Below are 5,334 nucleotides of genomic sequence, written 5' to 3' on the forward strand. Positions count from 1 at the left end.
TCTACTTTAAATTTATAAAAATACCTAGTTTTAATTTCTATAGGAGATGTTACAGTTTTTTTTACTTAGGGTAAATTTGGTAAGTCGTGAATATTATAGTGATATTCTTTAGGAAAGTGAAAATTTTACAAGCCAATATTCCTAAAGTAGACCCCGACGCCACCGCCGATTTTAAAATTTAGTCGGCGCGCCGCCGCCGCCGATTTTGTTCCAGCGCGACGCCGATTAAATCTGTCTAAAATGCTGCCACGTGCTTTTTGCAGTTTTCAACGAAAATATTGTCCTTTCTCTAACCCGTCTGTGTGTTTCGTGCGCTCGCCTCGGAGCTTGGACGCTATATATCGCCTTGGATTAATAATAGTTAGCTTCATAAAACAAAAAAGGTTAGCAGACAACAGAAAAGGAAAATTTCCGATATTCGTGGGGTACAATGTAAACAAACAAAATGGACGTTTCAAGTTTTCAACAACTCGCTCGTATTTCGGTTAAGGCTTAGCTCCCTCAGTGAGTTGTAAATATTATTTTTAGTATTAATTTATAATAACTAAAATGGTAAAAATAAAGCTATGCGCGTACGGTAACTGTAAAAGCGATTCGCGAAAGTTAACAAGTAAATTAAGGTATAAAACTCATACCATTTCCAAAACCAAAAACCAACCTCATCAAATGCATGGAATGGGTTGATAAATGTGGAAGACTTGATGATTTTAGTGTTAATAGCGTTACTCGATCAACATGTCTTTTATTTTTTACTGTCAATGAATTGCCGTTCTCTAAACATAATCGCTTTTTAAATAATTCATTTCTTTTACGTCCATCCATGTTATAGATATTTAAATGAATAGGGAAATATCACTCCGTAGCTTTGAGCATGGCCGCCATTGTGGGGGGAAATTTTTTATCAATAGGAAAAAGCACGGGTGTCGTAGTGGCACGTCATACTGTAAACTTCCTATAGCGAATATATAGAATTTACTTCCTTTGCTAAGCCGTCACAAAAACATTTTGAGCAGACTAAAATAGCACGTAGGGATCTAAAATGACGCGACGGTTTGTTTACAATTTACCTCTATGCGCGAAAATGTTGCGCGTAGACCCTTAGACGTTGTACGTCGAAGAAAAAACGGCTTGTTTCTCGTCCCGGTAATAGAAAGTTCATGGTTGAAGGAGGTTATCCTGGTTGCACCAATGAGGTAGAATAAATAGTGACACAAATCCACCTTCCAGGACCTACCGTTTCGCGGCACAGTATTTGTTGAGTTGGAGTGTTAGGCCAGAGAGTGTAAAGTCGCTTCGCTACAGAGAGGCGCCTCTCTTTAAAAAATCCGTGGTACGATTTTATTCGCCGAGAATGTCCACAATTCCCGGGCGTTTGATGGCGCTAGTAGTATCTCCGGCGCGCGCTAGATTAGAGTTTGAGAAGACGCAAAAAAGGAAGTGTTTTAGGTATTTTTGCAAGTTTAATTTATTTTGAAATGTCTTGTTCGGCTAAAAATTGTAAATCGAATAAAAAGGTAACCACGCGTCTGTCTTTTTTTTTTTCAAGTTTCCAAGGGATAAAGACCGGTGAATACGCGTTTTAATTTAATAAGCATTAACATTTCTTAAAACTTAATAGTTCTGCAGTGGCTGCAAAATGTAAACAGTGAAAAGCTCCAAAATAAAACTACAGATTACTTGCACTTTAACCACGTATTTTGCGGTCTTCATTTCACTGACGATTGTTTTATGAATATCAAAACCAAAAACCGGCTTACACCATTAGCTACACCTACTATTTTTTTTGTAAAATTCCAATGAAACCACGGTTTTCCCTAGGTAAACTGAAGGCAAAAACATATCCCGCCATGGTCTCTTACTGCCTTATGTTCATTTATAATTAATTCAAATAGTAGCAAATATAAATGCACCTGAAGATCATATTACAACTACAATCTTGTGTAAGGTAAACGCAGCACTACAAATGCCAAATTATGCCCTCCAAAATCAATTCAACGAAGAAAATGATAATTTATATAAAATATTCACAATGATGAACACTAGCTTTAAATGAATTTTTTTTTACTGGATGAAGTCAATTCCTATGAATTTAAACCCAGAACTATATATTGAATTCTATTCCATTTAAATATATTTGTACTTAACATAATTATAGCCATTCAACTAAACATTTTGACAATAATGAAAACGATAACATTGAAGGTTTCGTCGAGGGGGTAGGCACTTGGAAAAAAATTGTACACCAGATTTCCAAATATTTCCAATATTTCTTGTGGATTTCTAGGAATGTTTATTTTTATTTCTCGCTATTTGTACACCATATTTCTTAAGTGACTACCCCCTCGGGTTTCGTAGACTTCGGTCCATATGGAAGGTCAAAATAGTACGCAAATCAGGCCCTAGTGTTCATGGTGAATGACATAAAACTGAAATTCAAACCACCAATTGGTTACTTCCTCACAAAAGATGCTTGTCACGAACAGACTTTGAAGATATTGCTTCATGATTGCGTAACCCACCTAAAACGTATTGGCCTTATTGTCAAAGCTGTAGTCTGTGACCAAGGAACAGGCAATCAAATTTTTTTCAAAAGTATGGGGATATCAGTGGAAAAGCCATTCATTGAAATTGATCCTCCACATCTCTTGAAAAGTGTGAGGAACAATTTCAAACGGTATCCCATAATAGTGGAAGGCAATCTAGTTTCTTGGGCAGTCCTAGAACATTTTTTCAAAATAGACCAAGAAATTGGTAAGTTTCAAAGCACACATATGCTGAAACGTAAACATATCAAGTTACCAGCATTTTCTAACATGAAAGTCAGTTTAGCTGCCCAAATTTGCAGTCAAGTGTTTCTAATTCAAATGGCCTGTTCAATGGGATTAGGAGAGTTTTAACAATTGAAAGCACATACACAGCAGAGTTCCTCTTACACATGAACGGCCTTTTTGATTGCTGCAATAGCAGGACATTAAACAATGAAACACACTGTAAGAGAGCAATGACTGATCAATCCATCCACATACCAATGCTGAAAGAAAAATTGGAAAGGTTTAATACATGGTAGCTTCAGAACTGTAGGTATAAAACCTTACCTTTTATTGAAGGGTGGAAACTATCAATTCAGTCTTTGCTACTCCTATGGAATGATATAAAGGATAATTTTGGTTTTAAGTTCTTAGTAACTGGAAGAATTAGTCAAGATTTTTAGAAAACTACTTTGGTTCCATTGGCCAATAAGGAGACAATTGAGATCTTCCAAATCCTCAACAATACCAGGCAGCGTACAGAGCTGCATCAGTCAATAGCCTCTTAAAACCATCAGATTCATATTGAATTGACAATTTGGATGACTTTATTTTAAACAGACTCGTTTAAAGTACCAGCTCCTGGACCATGATGAAGAATTGTCCAAATATGATAACCATTGGGTTTTGCAAGGTAAAGGACAATTCACTGACAAAGATTATATTTAATTAAGATTTGGCCAGCCCATAAAATATTCCACTTTAGATTCCACGAATTTCTTTTGATATATTAAAAAAGTACAGTTGATAATAATGAAATGAAATAGGGAGGGATTTTTCTTGTACTTACTTTTATATTTCTTACGAAATCAACTGTTTTACTTAAATAGTTAAAATAATTCAACATCACAGCTGACTGAGCTGAATTCAACTTTAACCTACTGAGAGCAAATTTTATTTTTCTTTGATAAGCAATTTTACAGTGCCATCGTGTGTCCGGGAATTGCAAACACTGTCGTCTGCTTCTTCAACGCTCTCATGGGGAAAAAACGTACCACGAAATTTTAACATTACGGGGATAGGAAGAGGCGCCTCTCTGTAGCGAAGCGACTTTACACTCTCTGGTTAGGCCTAGTAAATGAACTTAATCAAATCGTGTTGGCGCCATCTATAGTGTTATTGGAAAACTAAACCTTAAAATATTTTGAAAAAGTGTCTGTTTATAGAAATCGATGGCGCCAACACGATTGGATAAAGTTGAAACTTAAGCCTAATTCTACTACTTAAATAAAACGTGTCCCGCGAGTCCCATATTTGTTGGGATCTCTATAATTTATTCTACCTCATTGGGTGTAACACACCGATTTTGTTCAAACTCAGGGGTTAAGTATATGATATTCTCAAACTTAAATAAAGAAATAAACTACGAAGAAAAACCTATGATAAACAATATAACTTTAGAAAGAGTAAAAAATTATAAATTCCTAGGTTTAATATTTGATGAAAAGTTAAATTTTAATGACCACGTCTCTAAAATTGCGAAAGAAATATCCTACAATATATACATCATAAAAAAAGCAGAAACATCCTAACAGATAACATTTGTAAACAATTATACTATGCCCTCGTCTACTCACGTATATCTTATTGTATTTCTATATGGGGTAACACCTCCGAAATGAATCTAAGTCGAATATTTATTTTACAAAAAAGAATAGTCAGATCGATAGCCCGGGAAAACTACCTTGCTCCGACCAAAATATTATTTACTAATCTAAATTTTCTAAATGTTTATCAAATATATAAATATTGCTGTTTAATATACATCTTTAAAGCTATAACAGTTTATAATAGTAAAACGTTCCTCCTAAATAATGAAAACTTAACATATACCAGAAGACAAAATTTCCTAGTCATTCCGAAAGTTAGAACTACCAAAAAACTCAAATCAATTTTCTATACCGGAGTAAAACTATTTAACGAATGTATATCTAGAAACATAAAAACAGTGAACCAATTTAAAAAAAATTCTAAACAATTTGTAATTAATAAAGTGTCATAAAGTTCTTAACTAACACTAAACCCAATAATTCTGATAACATGTCATATATCATTCACATTTAAAATAAATTCAATTATACTCTGTCTGTGGTAAACGGCCTAAAAGTCATTTTTGACTTGGCCTTTGAACTAACGAATGCTGTAAACACTAAAGAAACAATAAAGCATTATTATTCAATATTATTACTGAATCATGAAAATTCCCAAAAGAAAACGTTTCAATGGGCCATGGCCAACGAAAATGTTTTTGACAACACCAAATAGAAAATTCCTTCCCGAAAAAACATGGGATTTTGAAAAATTCCCTTCCAAAAAATTTAAATTTTTTAAAATGCAAAAACTAGAAAAAATTGATCAAAATTGACGAAATAAAATAAAATTGATAAAAAAAATTCAATTTGATGAAAATAAGTAAAAATGCAAATGATTTGATAAAATATATCTCATAATTCTATCGATTTGATAAACGCAATTGATTTTTATCACATTTAAGTTTTTTTATCAATAAAATCATAAGTGGTATTAC

At 33.7% G+C, this 5,334-nt stretch overlaps 1 long non-coding RNA gene across 2 annotated transcripts; it reads right to left on the minus strand.

The window, feature by feature from the left end:
- Nucleotides 1-1,570: 1,570 nt before the first annotated feature.
- LOC149945619 (uncharacterized) lies at nucleotides 1,571-3,735 on the minus strand. Of its 2 annotated transcripts, XR_016480904.1 has the most exons (5): nucleotides 3,598-3,735; nucleotides 3,220-3,456; nucleotides 3,091-3,139; nucleotides 2,915-2,955; nucleotides 1,571-2,519 (listed from the first exon to the last, which is right to left on the minus strand). It is a non-coding gene; the product is annotated as an uncharacterized LOC149945619 (long non-coding RNA). The 2 variants fall into 2 exon arrangements; XR_016480903.1 differs by lacking the exon at nucleotides 3,598-3,735 and having other exon boundaries at nucleotides 3,220-3,508.
- Between the last annotated feature and the right edge of the window lie 1,599 nt (nucleotides 3,736-5,334).

This window comes from Leiobunum rupestre, chromosome 5 (genome assembly GCF_980474605.1).
Source record: "Leiobunum rupestre chromosome 5, qqLeiRupe1.1.hap1, whole genome shotgun sequence".
In the NCBI taxonomy this organism is placed as follows: domain Eukaryota; kingdom Metazoa; phylum Arthropoda; class Arachnida; order Opiliones; family Sclerosomatidae; genus Leiobunum; species Leiobunum rupestre.